The 17,825-nt window shown below is 37.4% G+C and overlaps 2 non-coding genes and 1 pseudogene across 2 annotated transcripts; all 3 read right to left on the reverse strand.

Moving 5' to 3' along the window:
• Positions 1-10,254: 10,254 nt before the first annotated feature.
• LOC141267216 (5S ribosomal RNA) lies at positions 10,255-10,374 on the reverse strand. Its single transcript, XR_012321227.1, has one exon. It is a non-coding gene; the product is annotated as a 5S ribosomal RNA (ribosomal RNA).
• A 621-nt stretch (positions 10,375-10,995) lies between these two features.
• Positions 10,996-11,114, reverse strand: LOC141266452 (5S ribosomal RNA). The gene has a single exon (XR_012320488.1). It is a non-coding gene; the product is annotated as a 5S ribosomal RNA (ribosomal RNA).
• Positions 11,115-12,045: 931 nt separating this feature from the next.
• LOC141269001 (5S ribosomal RNA) lies at positions 12,046-12,165 on the reverse strand (annotated as a pseudogene).
• Between the last annotated feature and the right edge of the window lie 5,660 nt (positions 12,166-17,825).

Raw genomic sequence — 17,825 nt, forward strand, 5'->3', positions numbered from 1 at the left:
CTTAGGGTGCGCGCGCGCGCGCTCCCCCTCTCTTAAAGGGACCACGCGCGCCGTCCTAAGGAGTCCCCGGCCAATTGCCGGAGGACCTCCCATATAAAAGGCACCTCCTCCAAAATGGAGGTGCCCGAGCAATGTTGTAGCACTGTTCACTACTCTGCTTCAGCCCTCAGGTCTCGTTGCCAGTTACCTGCCAGATACCTGCCAGATTCCTGCCAGTCTGCTGTCTAATTCCTGCCTGATATCCTGCTACCTGCCTGCTAGCCTGAGGTCCGACGGTCTGCCCTCCAACTTCTGTCAGTCTGTCTAAGGACCAGCTTGCCCGCTCACCTGGGAGCGCACATCTTCTACCTGCCTGCTTGCCTGAGGTCCGACGGTCTGCCTTCCAACTCATGTCAGTCTGTCTAAGGACCAGCTTGCCCGCTCACCTGGGAGCGCTCATCTGCTGCCTGTCTGCTAGCCTACCAGGAGGCTCTGCCGTCACGTGCTGTGACCACCCGCCTGTCCAGAGACTCCTGCCCGCTCACCTGGGAGCGCTCATCTGCTACCTGTCTGTTGGTCTTCCTGGAGGCTCCACCGTCACATGCTGTGACCACCCGTTTATCCAGAGACTCTCGCCTACTCACCTGGGAGCTCACGTCTATCATCTGCCGCCACAGGTCGTACCAATCCTTTACCCAGAGACTGCCCCGGTCACTTGCCGTGACCTCCTGCCCGTTCATCCAGAGACTGCCCCGGTCACTTGCCGTGACCTCCTGCCCGTTCATCCAGAGACTGCCCCGGTCACTTGCCGTGACCTCCTGCCCGTTCATCCATAGACTGCCCCGGTCACTTGCCGTGACCTCCTGTCCGTTCATTCAGAGACTGTCCCGGTCACTTGCTGTGACTGCCTGCCCGTCTACCCTGGTCGCCACCCGCTCCCTTACAAGAAACGCCCCCTTGTATAGTAGCTCAGAGGTTCCGCCTTCCAGACCCGCTACAGAATGTCAGAGTGAAGGTGACAGATGAGTAAATCAGCAGCTGCTAAGTGTGATTGATGTGACAGAGGCCTCGTATGTTTGTATGTTTGAAAAAAAAAAATGTTTCTTTATGTGAAGGTACAAAAATATATTTAATTCTGAGGAAATTATAATACATAATTAGGTATTACTGTATCTACATATATATATTTCTATATTTCTTTAATAATTATTATTTCTTGATTTAACTAATAGTGGATAAGGGCAACCACACATCAAAATGGTTTACAAAGCAAATTTATATTTAGAATAATTTTCCACATGATAATATTCTTGAATAACTTTAATATTATTTTTAATGGTTACCTAAATAGGTACACACCTCTCTTTAGTCAAATCTATGCTACTCATCGATATGAAATTTATGCACAATATTTCTAGAAGAATAATTCTTTTTAATTTGGTTCTGATATATACATAAATTTTATAAAATAATATTTTTGGTATTAAGGGGGAAAATGTGTTTTTGATCCTGATTACATAATCAATTTTGATCAATACTTATTTTCCACACATTTTAATAAAGAAGAAATAATAATAAGGTACTATGGTATAATTAAGAAGGGTATTACATGCAAAGTTGCATAATTTAATATTTTTTGGTGGTACAAGGTTAGGACAAATATGAAATCATCCAGATAATGGAGATATAAGGGTATTTTTATGGAGAATATAATTACTCTGCATTTGTCATTAAAATTTAAAGGCCTTATTTTTATTTTTATTCTTATTTTTACTCTTAATTTTATTTTTCATTTTTAAAATTTTATTCTTACTTTATACTTCTTATTTTCTAGTTTTTCATTTTTTAATTCTCATTTGATTTTATTTGAGTTCAATATCTCAATTGAGAAAACACATTAATATTTAAAAAAGTAATGTCTAATACAAGAGTATTGCTTCATTAAATATATATTGCTAAGGAAAAAAATGTTTACATGTTCTGAGTAAACACAACAATTCATTCATTCATTTATTCATTCATTCATTCATTCATACATTCATATATTTATTCATTTTGGTTCAGGAGTATACATTCTTTGATATTATTGGTTTAATAAAGATATAAAAACTTGTTTTTTAAAAATACTCTGAAACCTATGGGTTGGAAAAGGTAATTACACCTATGACATAAAAATGTTCTATCATATGGAGAACTTGATTGATAATGAATTATTATCTATTATTGTTTATTATTCCAAACATAATTTATTTTAATATTTTGATAATAATTAGATGGATATTACTGATTGCTATGGTACGCTGTGATATTATAGGTTAGGAAAAACTGCCAGATTTGGTATCAGATTAGGGAATGAAGACTTCAATCAAGACATCGCAATTATGAATTCTATCTTAATAAAGACTTTTAATTTTTATAAATCAAAGAGATTCTCAAAAGTTACAAGAAGAAGCAACTGATATCCGGACGTCTCAGAAGGTAACAGGTGTGAATGCTGAGTGTTATAATAGACTGTGTCCATTACATACAATACAATTCACACCACTGATCACCAGGACGGCAGAGGACGATGATCCTATATGTACTGTGTTGTGTTTAAGTTTCATCACGTTCCAGTGGTTTCTTATCACCTGCAACGCTTCAATGAAAGCTGGTGAACAGGTAATACCTGGCATATGTGTCCTGTATATAAAGGACTGAGTACTGGTTATGGTGCTATATAAAGCAGGAAAGTGTCAAGTTAACCCTTGCTTTACTGACCAAAGACGTCACATCTGTTCCAAAAGTGACACGAGACCAGTGCGGACACACGGAAGATTCCAAAGACGATCCAACGTAAGTCCAGGTGACACTGCACAGATATTAAAGCTACATTTGATCCATGGACTTTGTTTTCTTATCAACTGACACACATGATCTTTCTAATAAAGAGTACAGTTTATGGACTGAACAATAATGAACACAATTATGGACTGTACAATATCTACATGCTGTAATTTATTTCAAAGGAGTTTTCATCTAAAGACTGTGTTATAAAAGAACCAAGAAGAAGACGAGACGACGACCCGATGACATCAGATGATGACAATTGAACCCGCGATTGCTTCAATTTAGATATAGGGAAGTATAATTATACATATTAAATGAATATTAGTCACGGCTTACCATAACATGAATTCACATCATTATATAACAATAATCCGATATTGATACTATTATTACTATTATTATTATTATTATGGAAATTTAATGATATTGCCATGGAAGAAGGAAAGAAAAAATGATTGATGAATGTATCTTCTTTTGAGAAATTTCAGTTAAAGTCCTTTTATTCTCAAAAAAGGGGGAAATGTTAAATGGTTAATTATGGAAATTAATTTGGAATGTTAATCGATAATCATTTTTCTGAGTTCTATGCCTCAGCCATCGTGTCTAGTTGACATGCGCTATTTGTGTGTGTATTTTTGGTTCACTACCATATGTAGAACAGGTGTCCATACGACTGGCTATAAAAGCCCATGGTACAGAAAGGGGGGGCTCTCTTGCTCTGCCCACCCCACAAGACACAGAATCTTCATGCTGAGAAGCAGATGACATGTAGGCCTGGACACATGCTGGACAAAGACATGATTTACCAGCCAGGATCCAAGGAAAGATGGGTGAATCTCAACAATTAAGCAAATTATGGACAAATGGACAATTACTTTATAACTAATTATTGTATGTACCTGATGCAATCTGATTCTTTTTAATGGACAATCCAAGAATAAATAGATACATTTTTTATAAGAATATCGTGATATTGATACTTTGAGAAGTCCTTAGTAGAAAAAAATAATACAGGAAGAGTATTATTTTACAATGGTGAGCCAGCTAGTCCTGTTTTTTTGTTTTTTAAATTAAGTAAGTGAATTTCTTCCGTGAACAAGGGGGGAGTCCTGACGAGCTGAACAGCTGTTGTTCACGTGTCAGTAAATTCACTAGTTTGTCACGAGAAGCAGAAAGGACCTAAAGACAGAGGAAAGACAGGAAGCAGAGGTACTAACAAGGAACAGAATCACACAGGAGAAGAATCAGACGAACTGAAGACAGGACGTGCTGATAAAGAGAAGCCAAGGAATCTTAAGGTAAGCAAAATATGGATATAATTTCTTCTTTTGCTAAACAAAGTAATATTAATTTCAAAGTTAATGTAGGAGATGACATAGAAGTTTTGTGGCTCAGTTTATACAAAGAATGTGAATTGCAGAATTTACAGTTAACTTCTAAATTGGTAAATAGAGACAAACAGAAATTGAGAAATATTCTACATTTGGTAGATTTTTTTCATAGTCTTGTGTTAGAGATTTCTAAGCAGGAAAATAGTGTAGAAGTGTCAGACGGTGATACTGATTCTGACTGTAATGTGGAAAATGAACAAGAAATAAGACACGTGTCTGTAACTGAAGGTGACCTTGGGTCTGACCAAGAGACGGACATACAGAAACCTGACATGGGAGGAGACATGACTGACATACGAGAAGCCGACATACTAGTTGAGGTGGGAGGAGACGTGAGTGACATAGGAGGAACGGACGTACAAGAGCCACTAAAAATATCAGAGAATTCTGGAATTACCCAGGCTCAACTCCAAATTAAAATGAGGAAAAATTTGCTGAAATTATACAAAATCATGCCAAAATATGATGTCAAAATCCATGCCTGTAGAAATTCAGAGACATTTGAGAGCTTCTCTGATAAGTTTGATTTATCCAATGAGGAGAGGAATCAATTATTTAAAATATGGATTCCTGTGACATTGTCCAGACGTTTACATCTAATGCCCTGTGAAAATGCCTCTCCTAATGGATGGGAAAATGATTCGGACAGATTAAGATATTTGATTTATTGTGTCACAAAGGATTTTCCCAACATAGAAGATCTGCAGAAACTAAGGATTGGTAGGAAGGAATGTACATATACATTCATGTCCATATTTGAACGGTTGTACAAAGCTCTCATCAAAAATGGAAAAGTACAACATATGATAACAACTTTTGTACAAAAATTCAAATTCCTAAATTCAGTTTCCCAAGTTATGGCATCACAAAAAAATTCATTATTTGAATGTGCGCAGATGCTGGATTTTGTTAGAAAACATGAGAATCGTGAAAAGAAAATAAAACAAGCTAAATTTATAAAACCAGGAAATGTAAAATCTTACCAAAAGCCATTATCAAACTCTCCTAGACTGAGTCATCCCCATAGTGAACTCTATCAAATACGCAGAAGATTTCATATATGTTATAAGCCATATCAGCCAGTGCAAAGATCCATCTCTCCACAGAATGAGTTAATTCTCAGTCAGAACTGTGATTCTCTAAAAAGGAAAATGGCTGAAACTGATGGACAGAGACAGGTGAGACGACCAACTCACAGTGACGTCATGGAATGTGGACAGAAGAACAGGCAGTTCTCTGAGGTTTTGAAGGATAGAAAAATGTCTTTCCTAAATAGGGCGTTCCTGGAGATATTTGAGAGAGACAGAAGATTTGGTTTAGGGAGTGGCTAAGGAAAAACTGTAATTATAATGTTGTATCAAAATGTAATACAATGTCTCAATATTTATTTATAATCTTATACAGTAAAATTGTAGTTACATAGTTTCTAATAGTTCATATATATATATATATATATATATATATATATATATATATATACACACTTGTCTAAGTAGAGATTGCGTATAATTGTATTTATATATACGTTTATAAAATATATATATATTAATTAATAAATTAGAACTTCATATATATAAATTTAAGTAGCAATATTTTGAATTACATTAGATCCAACCAATATATGTTTTCATTCCAAAGCAGGATTTGATCAAAGAACTCTAAAATGGGTTTATTTCTTTATTCACACAGGAAGTGAAAAAATTGCATGATTTTATGTGTATAACATTTTAAAATAATAACAATATATCTAGTTGATCTATAATATATATGTAATACTTATTAATTCTTTTGTGTTGCTAATATTTTCTGTGCATGAAGTGTTCGTGCAAATTAAAGTAGCTTTACAGCATGACGTGTGACAGCTGCGGCCTTTGAACTTTGAGCTAATAGTATAGGATCCCATTCATTCTATTTTCAACTGATGTAACTTAAGACCGGGCAGCCAGTGAAAAAAGAATCTAAGACAAGAGTTTTTTCAAGTGTCTGAAATTCCAGTGACTTACTCTCATATTATATAATATGTACTTGGGGAATATTCAAAGAAATATAAAGATATTCAATTGATATGGCAATACGCATTAATAAATTGGGATACAACAATTTTGGGTTAAATATATATATATATATCTAAAACTTCATATGTGGAATGTTTGAGTTGAACAGATCTGTGAATGTCAGAGTGAAGGTGACAGATGAGTAAATCAGCAGCTGCTAAGTGTGATTGATGTGACAGAGGCCTCGTATGTTTGTATGTTTGAAAAAAAAAATGTTTCTTTATGTGAAGGTACAAAAATATATTTAATTCTGAGGAAATTATAATACATAATTAGGTATTACTGTATCTACATATATATATTTCTATATTTCTTTAATAATTATTATTTCTTGATTTAACTAATAGTGGATAAGGGCAACCACACATCAAAATGGTTTACAAAGCAAATTTATATTTAGAATAATTTTCCACATGATAATATTCTTGAATAACTATAATATTATTTTTAATGGTTACCTAAATAGGTACACACCTCTTTTTAGTCAAATCTATGCTACTCATCGATATGAAATTTATGCACAATATTTCTAGAAGAATAATTATTTTTAATTTGGTTCTGATATATACATAAATTTTATAAAATAATATTTTTGGTATTAAGGGGGAAAATGTGTTTTTGATCCTGATTACATAATCACTTTTGATCAATACTTATTTTCCACACATTTTAATAAAGAAGAAATAATAATAAGGTACTATGGTATAATTAAGAAGGGTATTACATGCAAAGTTGCATAATTTAATATTTTTTGGTGGTACAAGGTTATGACAAATATGAAATCATCCAGATAATGGAGATATAAGGGTATTTTTTATGGAGAATATAATTACTCTGCATTTGTCATTCAAATTTAAAGGCCTTATTTTTATTTTTATTCTTATTTTTACTCTTAATTTTATTTTTTCATTTTTAAAATTTTATTCTTACTTTATACTTCTTATTTTTCTATTTTTTCATTTTTTAATTCTCATTTGATTTTATTTCAGTTCAATATCTCAATTGAGAAAACACATTAATATTTAATAAAGTAATGTCTAATACAAGAGTATTGCTTCATTAAATATATATTGCTAAGGAAAAAAATGTTTACATTTTCTGAGTAAACACAACAATTCATTCATTCATTTATTCATTCATTCATACATTCATATATTTATTCATTTTGGTTCAGGAGTATACATTCTTTGATATTATTGGTTTAATAAAGATATAAAAACTTGTTTTTTCAAAATACACTGACACCTAGGGGTTGGAAAAGGTAATTACACCTATGACATAAAAATGTTCTATCATATGGAGAACTTGATTGATAATGAATTATTATCTATTATTGTTTATTATTCCAAACATAATTTATTTTAATATTTTGATAATAATTAGATGGATATTACTGATTGCTATGGTACGCTGTGATATTATAGGTTAGGAAAAACTGCCAGATTTGGTATCAGATTAGGGAATGAAGACTTCAATCAAGACATCGCAATTATGAATTCTATCTTAATAAAGACTTTTAATTTTTATAAATCAAAGAGATTCTCAAAAGTTACAAGAAGAAGCAACTGATATCCGGACGTCTCAGAAGGTAACAGGTGTGAATGCTGAGTGTTATAATAGACTGTGTCCATTACATACAATACAATTCACACCACTGATCACCAGGACGGCAGAGGACGATGATCCTATATGTACTGTGTTGTGTTTAAGTTTCATCACGTTCCAGTGGTTTCTTATCACCTGCAACGCTTCAATGAAAGCTGGTGAACAGGTAATACCTGGCATATGTGTCCTGTATATAAAGGACTGAGAACTGGTTATGGTTCTATATAAAGCAGGAAAGTGTCAAGTTAACCCTTGCTTTACTGACCAAAGACGTCACATCTGTTCCAAAAGTGACACGAGACCAGTGCAGACACACGGAAGATTCCAAAGACGATCCAACGTAAGTCCAGGTGACACTGCACAGATATTAAAGCTACATTTCATCCATGGACTTTGTTTTCTTATCAACTGACACACATGATCTTTCTAATAAAGAGTACAGCTTATGGACTGAACAATAATGAACACAATTATGGACTGTACAATATCTACATGCTGTAATTTATTTCAAAGGAGTTTTCATCTAAAGACTGTGTTATAAAAGTACCAAGAAGAAGACGAGACGACGACCAGATGACATCAGATGATGACGATTGAACCCGCGATTGCTTCAATTTAGATATAGGGAAGTATAATTATACATATTAAATGAATATTAGTCACGGCTTACCATAACGTGAATTCACATCATTATATAACAATAATCCGATATTGATACTATTATTACTATTATTATTATTATGGAAATTTAATGATATTGCCAAGGAAGAAGGAAAGAAAAAATGATTGATGAATGTATCTTCTTTTGAGAAATTTCAGTTAAAGTCCTTTTATTCTCAAAAAATGGGGAAATGTTAAATGGTTAATTATGGAAATTCATTTGGAATGTTAATCGATAATCATTTTTCTGAGTTCTATGCCTCAGCCATCGTGTCTAGTTGACATGCGCTATTTGTGTGTGTATTTTTGGTTCACTACCATATGTAGAACAGGTGTCCATACGACTGGCTATAAAAGCCCATGGTACAGAAAGTGGGGGATCTCTTGCTCTTCCCACCCGACAAGACACAGAATCTTCATGCTGAGAAGCAGATGACATGTAGGCCTGGACACATGCTGGACAAAAACATGATTTACCAGCCAGGTTCCAAGGAAAGATGGGTGAATCTCAACAATTAAGCTAATTATGGACAAATGGACAATTACTTTATAACTAATTATTGTATGTACCTGCTGCAATCTGATTCTTTTTAATGGACAATCCAAGAATAAATAGATACATTTTTTTATAAGAATATCGTGATATTGAAACTTTGAGAAGTCCTCAGTAGAAAAAAATAACACAGGAATAGTATTATTTTACAGTCTCCCATCCAAGTACTAACCAGGCCTGACCCTGCTTAGCTTCCGAGATCAGAGGAGATCAGGCGTGTTCAGGGTGGTGTGGCCGTAGGCAGAAACAAGCCTCTCACTTGCTGCTTTTCTACTTTGACGTCTGGCTGCCGGCTGCCCTTTCCAGTGCTCAGCAAGATCAGGTCCTTTTGTGCTTTCCCTTCTCTTCAATTTTTTTGCTGGCTTCCTTAAAAGGTCTTGTAGACAGAACGCCCCACTCAGAGCCACTGAACTCACTGATCGGCTGCAGCGCTGTCGACGGAACGTCAGCTTCACGGCCAATGCCACAGGCCGGGAGCAGAGGCGAGACTCACCGGTAGTACCGGGTAGGGTGAGTAGAGCGCGGTTAGTTGCTTTCTAATAGCCTGCAGCCGGGGATTAACTTTTAATGAAAGGGAACAATCCCTTTGACTGTCTGCAGCGCGCCACACCTAGGAAGCGCACTCTCACACACAAGCCAGCATGCACACGTGCTCGCTCATGACAACACCCCCTATCTGCCCCTACAACCTCTCCGTCACCATGCGTCAGACTCTCCTGCCTGTTTTATGATTTCAGAGCCCTAGCAGGAATCACACCCCCCTCCCCAATTCCTTCCGCACCTTCCTTGCCTTCCTTGCACTGAGGTTAGCTCTTTGTCAGCCGTCTGCCTTGGTTACACAAGCTTCTTTGCAGAGAAACATGTTACTTCTGCTGGACCTCGCTAGACGGCCGGCATCCAAAACCTTCCCTGCGCACCTGCTGAAAGCCTGGCCCCTTCACGGCCCCGGGTGCTTTTAACGCCATCATTTCCACACGGCGAGCTGCGGAGTCAATAAGCACTCCTAGCCGTGGCAAGGAGCTCGGTGTCAGGCCTGCGTGAAGGCGGCGGGGTAGCGTACTTAGCTGCCAACTGGCTCAGAGGCCTTGGGGCTTTCATCATCTAAGTTACTTAAGGTCGGTGTCCGGCAAGGCGCCGTTCCATGCTAGCCGAGCTGAGCAGTAGGGCAAAACGTCATCAAAATCGTCTACAGCACCTGGTGTTCCCAGGAGGTCTCCCATCCAAGTACTGTCTGAGCCCAGCCCTGCTTTGCTTCCGAGATCAGACGAGATCGGGCGTATCCAGGGTGGTATGGCCAGTAGACGCTACTTGATCCATCGCCCGGCCAGCCTTCCTCAGGATCGCTTAGTGGCGAGCAATCTGGCCGTGACGGGGCGGGCTCCGAAGGGTCCATGCAAAGGCTGTGCCATCCCTACAGGTGTGGTTTGTTTAACAGTGATTCACCCGCCGCATCAGGTGTCTTCAAAAATGTCTCGGCGCAGGGTCTCCTGCAGGCTAAACCCTTCATCGCGGTAATGTGACAGAAAGAGCAAGCTGGACCCGTAACTTGGGGGCGGAGCGAGACGTCCAGGGGTGAATGAAGGAAGAGGGTGAGATGGTTGCCAGTGACTTTGAGCTGCTCTTCAGGGGGGAGGGTCGTGTTGCCTGCAAAGGTCTTCTGCTTGGGGTTACCGGTGGTTGCCTCCAGCCACGCGGGAGACGCTGGTCCTGGTGAAAAGGAGCCTAGTATTAAAAGTAAAGAAGCAACAATGCTGGAGGCCCACGGTGATCAGAAGGATGCTGGTATTTTGCAGAGATGAAATAGCGCAAGAGAGAAAGCAAATGAAAAAAAGAAAAGAGAATGAATGTGTGCACTTGTGAAAGGGAATGGAAAAAAGGCATAGAAGAGAGTGCCCCCTGCTGGTGGAAGGAAGGAAAAAGCAAAAGCCTACAGCACCTGGTATTCCCAGGTGGTCTCCCATCTAAGTACTAACCAGGCCCAACCCTGCTTAGCTTCTAAGATCAGACGAGATCAGGCGTGTTCAGGGTGGTGGGGCCATAGACAGAGACAAGCCTCTCACTTGCTGCTTTTCTACTTTGAAGACTGGCTGCCGGCTGCCCTTTCCAGTGCTCAGCAAGACCAGGTCCTTTTGTGCTCTCCCTTTTCTTCAATTTTTTTGCTGGCTTCCTTAAAAGGTCTTGTAGACACAACGCCCCACTCAGAGCCGCTGAGCTCACTGATCGGCTGCAGCGCTGTCGACGGAACGTCAGCTTCACGGCCAATGCCACAGGCCGGGAGCAGAGGCGAGACTCACCGGTAGACCCGGGTAGGGTGAGTAGAGCGCGGTTAGTTGCTTTCTAATAGCCTGCAGCCGGGGATTAACTTTTAATGGAAGGGAACAATCCCTTTGACTGTCTGCAGCGCGCCACACCTAGGAAGCGCACTCTCACACACAAGCCAGCATGCACACGTGCTCGCACGTGACAACACCCCCTATCTGCCCCTACAACCTCTCCGTCACCATGCGTCAGACTCTCCTTCCTGTTTTATGATTTCAGGGCCCTAGCAGGAATCACCCACCCTCCCCAATTCCTTCCTTGCCTTCCTTGCACTGAGGTTAGCTTTTTGTCAGCCGTCTGGCTTGGTTACATAAGCTTCTTTGCAGAGAAACATGTTACTTCTGCTGGCCCTCGCTAGGTGGCCGGCATCCAAAACCTTCCCTGGGAACCTGCTGAAAGCCTGGCCCCTTCACGGCCCCGGGTGCTTTTAACGCCATCATTTCCACACAGCGAGCTGCAGAGTCAATAAGCACTCCTAGCCGTGGCAAGGAGCTCGGTGTCAGGCGTGCGTGAAGGCGGCGGGGTAGCGTACTTAGCTGCCAACTGGCTCAGAGGCCTTGGGGCTTCCATAATCTAAGTTACTTAAGGTCGGTGTCCGGCAAGGCACCGTTCCATGCTAGCCGAGCTGGGCAGTAGGGCAAGACGTCATCAAAATGGTCTACAGCACCCGGTGTTCCCAGGAGGTCTCCCATCCAAGTACTGTCCGAGCCCAGCCCTGCTTTGCTTCCGAGATTAGATGAGATGAGGCGTATCCAAGGTGGTATGGCCAGTAGACGCTGCTTGATCCATCGCCCGGCCAGCCTTTCTCAGGATCGCTTGGTGGCGAGCCATCTGGCCGTGACGGGGCGGGCTCCGAAGGGTCCATGCAAAGGCTGTGCCATCCCTACAGGTGTGGTTTATTTAGCAGTGAATAACCCGCCACATCAGGTGTCTTCAAAAATGTCTCGGCGCAGGGTCTCCTGCAGGCTAAACCCTTCATCGCGGTAATGTGACAAAAAGAGCAAGCTGGACCCGTAACTTGGGGGCGGAGCGAGACGTCCAGGGGTGAATGAAGGAAGAGGGTGAGATGGTTGCCAGTGACTTTGAGCTGCTCTTCAGGGGGGAGGGTCGTGTTGCCTGCAAAGGCCTTCTGCTTGGGGTTACCGGTGGTTGCCTCCAGCCACCCGGGAGACGCTGGTCCTGGTGAAAAGGAGCCTAGTATTAAAAGTAAAGAAGCAACAATGCTGGAGGCCCACGGTGATCATAAGGATGCTGGTATTTTGCAGAGATGAAATAGCGCAAGAGAGAAAGCAAATGAAAAAAAGAAAAGAGAATGAATGTGTGCACTTGTGAAAGGGAATGGAAAAAAGGCATAGAAGAAAGTGCCCCCTGCTGGTGGAAGGAAGGAAAAAGCAAAAGCCTACAGCACCTGGCAATCCCAGGCGGTCTCTGTTAAATGGTTAATTATGGAAATTCATTTGGAATGTTAATCGATAATCATTTCTCTGAGTTCTATGCCTCAGCCATCGTGCCTAATTGACATGCGCTATTTGTGTGTGTATATTTGGTTCACTACCATATGTAGAACAGGTGTCCATACGACTGGCTATAAAAGCCCATGGTACAGAAAGGGGGGGCTCTCTTGCTCTGCCCACCCCACAAGACACAGAATCTTCATGCTGAGAAGCAGATGACATGTAGGCCTGGACACATGCTGGACAAAGACATGATTTACCAGCCAGGATCCAAGGAAAGATGGGTGAATCTCAACAATTAAGCTAATTATGGACAAATGGACAATTACTTTATAACTAATTATTGTATGTACCTGCTGCAATCTGATTCTTTTTAATGGACAATCCAAGAATAAATAGATACATTTTTTATAAGAATATCATGATATTGATACTTTGAGAAGTCCTCAGTAGAAAAAAATAATACAGGAAGAGTATTATTTTACAATGGTGAGCCAGCCAGTCCTGTTTTTTTGTTTTTTAAATTAAGTAAGTGAATTTCTTCCGTGAACAAGGGGGGAGTCCTGACGAGCTGAACAGCTGTTGTTCACGTGTCAGTAAATGCACTAGTTTGTCACGAGAAGCAGAAAGGACCTACAGACTGAGGAAAGACAGGAAGCAGAGGTACTAACAAGGAACAGAATCATACAGGAAAAGAATCAGACGAACTGAAGACAGGACGTGCTGATAAAGAGAAGCCAAGGAATCTTAAGGTAAGCAAAATATGGATATAATTTCTTATTTTGCTAAACAAAGTAATATTAATTTCAAAGTTAATGTAGGAGATGACATAGAAGTTTTGTGGCTCAGTTTATACAAAGAATGTGAATTGCAGAATTTACAGTTAACTTCTAAATTGGTAAATAGAGACAAACAGAAATTGAGAAATATTCTACATTTGGTAGATTTTTTTCATAGTCTTGTGTTAGAGATTTCTGAGCAGGAAAATAGTGTAGAAGTGTCAGACGGTGATACTGATTCTGACTGTAATGTGGAAAATGAACAAGAAGTAAGACACGTGTCTGTAACTGAAGGTGACCTTGGGTCTGACCAAGAGACGGACATACAGAAACCTGACATGGGAGGAGACATGACTGACATACGAGAAACCGACATACTAGGTGATGTGGGAGGAGACGTGAGTGACGTAGGAGGAACAGACGTACAAGAGCCACTAAAAATATCAGAGAATTCTGGAATTACCCAGGCTCAACTCCAAATTAAAATGAGGAAAAATTTGCTGAAATTATACAAAATCATGCCAAAATATGATGTCAAAATCCATGCCTGTAGAAATTCAGAGACATTTGAGAGCTTCTCTGATAAGTTTGATTTATCCAATGAGGAGAGGAATCAATTATTTAAAATATGGATTCCTGTGACATTGTCCAGACGTTTACATTTAATGCCCTGTGAAAATGACTCTCCTAATGGAAGGGAAAATGATTCGGACAGATTAAGATATTTGATTTATTGTGTCACAAAGGATTTTCCCAATATAGAAGATCTGCAGAAACTAAGGATTGGTAGGAAGGAATGTACATATACATTCATGTCCATATTTGAACGGTTGTACAAAGCTCTCATCAAAAATGGAAAAGTACAACATATGATAACAACTTTTGTACAAAAATTCAAATTCCTAAATTCAGTTTCCCAAGTTATGGCATCACAAAAATATTCATTATTTGAATGTGCGCAGATGCTGGATTTTGTTAGAAAACATGAGAATCGTGAAAAGAAAATAAATCAAGCTAAATTTATAAAACCAGGAAAGGTAAAATCTTACCAAAAGCAAATATCAAACTCTGCTAGACTGAGTCATCCCCATAGTGAACTCTATCAAATACGCAGAAGATTTCATATATGTTATAAGACATATCAGCCAGTGCATAGATCCATCTCTCCACAGAATGAGTTAATTCTCAGTCAGAACTGTGATTCTCTAAAAAGGAAAATGGCTGAAACTGATGGACAGAGACAGGTGAGACGACCAACTCACTGTGACGTCATGGAATGTGGACTGAAGAACAGGCAGTTCTCTGAGGTTTTGAAGGATAGAAAAATGTCTTTCCTAAATTGGGCGTTCCTGGAGATATTTGAGAGAGACAGAAGATTTGGTTTAGGGAGTGGCTAAGGAATAACTGTAATTATAATGTTGTATCAAAATGTAATACAATGTCTCAATATTTATTTATAATCTTATACAGTAAAATTGTAGTTACATAGTTTCTAATAGTTCATATATATATATATATGTATATATATATATATATATATGTACACTTGTTTAAGTAGAGATTGCGTATAATTGTATTTATATATACTTTTATAAAATATATATATATATATACATATTAATTAATAATTAGAACTTCATATATATAACTTTAAGTCGCAATATTTTGAATTACATTAGAACCAACCAATATATGTATAAGATATTTAAATAATTCTGTTTCTGTATGAATTTGATATTTAATTTTATTTTCTTATATTTCCTTAGAGTTTTCATTCCAAAGCAGGATTTGATCAAAGAACTCTAAAATGGATTTATTTCTTTATTCACACAGGAAGTGAAAAAATTGCATGATTTTATGTGTATAACATTTTAAAATAATAACAATATATCTAGTTGAACTATAATATATATGTAATGCTTATTAATTCTTTTGTGTTGCTAATATTTTCTGTGCATGAAGTGTTCGTGCAAATTAAAGTAGCTTTACAGCATGACGTGTGACAGCTGCGGCCTTTGAACTTTGAGCTAATAGTATAGGATCCCATTCATTCTATTTTCAACTGATGTAACTTAAGACCGGGCAGCCAGTGAAAAAAGAATCTAAGACAAGAGTTTTTTCAAGTGTCTGAAATTCCAGTGACTTACTCTCATATTATATAATATGTACTTGGGGAATATTCAAAGAAATATAAAGATATTCAATTGATATGGCAATGCGCATTAATAAATTGGGATACAACAATTTTTGGTTAAATATATATATATATATCTAAAACTTCATATGTGGAATGTTTGAGTTGAACAGATCTGTGAATGTCAGAGTGAAGGTGACAGATGAGTAAATCAGCAGCTGCTAAGTGTGATTGATGTGACAGAGGCCTCGTATGTTTGTATGTTTAAAAAAAAAAAATGTTTCTTTATGTGAAGGTACAAAAATATATTTAATTCTGAGGAAATTATAATACATAATTAGGTATTATCTACATACACAGTATATATTTCTATAATTCTTTAATAATTATTATTTTTTGATTTAACTAATAGTGGATAAGGGCAACCACACATCAAAATGGTTTACAAAGCAAATTTATATTTAGAATAATTTTCCACATGATAATATTCTTGAATAACTATAATATTATTTTTAATGGTTACCTAAATAGGTACACACCTCTCTTTAGTCAAATCTATGCTACTCATCAATATGAAATTTATGCACAATATTTCTAGAAGAATAATTATTTTTAATTGGGTTCTGATATATACATAAATTTTATAAAATAATATTTTTGGTATTAAGGGGGAAAATGTGTTTTTGATCCTGATTACATAATCACTTTTGATCAATACTTATTTTCCACACATTTTAATAAAGAAGAAATAATAATAAGGTACTATGGTATAATTAAGAAGGGTATTACATGCAAAGTTGCATAATTTAATATTTTTTGGTGGTACAAGGTTATGACAAATATGAAATCATCCAGATAATGGAGATATAAGGGTATTTTTTATGGAGAATATAATTACTCTGCATTTGTCATTAAAATTTAAAGGCCTTATTTTTATTTTTATTCTTATTTTTACTCTTAATTTTATTTTTAATTTTTAAAATTTTATTCTTACTTTATACTTCTTATTTTTCTATTTTTTCATTTTTTAATTCTCATTTGATTTTATTTGAGTTCAATATCTCAATTGAGAAAACACATCAATATTTAATAAAGTAATGTCTAATACAAGAGTATTGCTTCATTAAATATATATTGCTAAGGAAAAAAATGTTTACATTTTCTGAGTAAACACAACAATTCATTCATTTATTTATTCATTTATTCATTCATTCATTCATTCATATATTCATATATTTATTCATTTTGGTTCAGGAGTATACATTCTTTGATATTATTGGTTTAATAAAGATATAAAAACTTGTTTTTTCAAAATACACTGACACCTATGGGTTGGAAAAGGTAATTACACCTATGACATAAAAATGTTCTATCATATGGAGAACTTGATTGATAATGAATTATTATCTATTATTGTTTATTATTCCAAACATAATTTATTTTAATATTTTGATAATAATTAGATGGATATTACTGATTGCTATGGTACGCTGTGAAATTATAGGTTAGGAAAAACTGCCAGATTTGGTATCAGATTAGGGAATGAAGACTTCAATCAAGACATCGCAATTATGAATTCTATCTTAATAAAGACTTTTAATTTTTATAAATCAAAGAGATTCTCAAAAGTTACAAGAAGAAGCAACTGATATCCGGACGTCTCAGAAGGTAACAGGTGTGAATGCTGAGTGTTATAATAGACTGTGTCCACTACATACAATACAATTCACACCACTGATCACCAGGACGGCAGAGGACGATGATCCTATATGTACTGTGTTGTGTTCAAGTTTCATCACGTTCCAGTGGTTTCTTATCACCTGCAACGCTTCAATGAAAGCTGGTGAACAGGTAATACCTGGCATATGTGTCCTGTATATAAAGGACTGAGTACTGGTTATGGTGCTATATAAAGCAGGAAAGTGTCAAGTTAACCCTTGCTTTACTGACCAAAGACGTCACATCTGTTCCAAAAGTGACACGAGACCAGTGCGGACACACGGAAGATTCCAAAGACGATCCAACGTAAGTCCAGGTGACACTGCACAGATATTAAAGCTACATTTGA

Source organism: Phyllobates terribilis, unplaced genomic scaffold (assembly GCF_046119375.1).
Source record: "Phyllobates terribilis strain yellow unplaced genomic scaffold, ASM4611937v1 Scaffold_4__5_contigs__length_816908805, whole genome shotgun sequence".
Lineage (NCBI taxonomy): Eukaryota > Metazoa > Chordata > Amphibia > Anura > Dendrobatidae > Phyllobates > Phyllobates terribilis.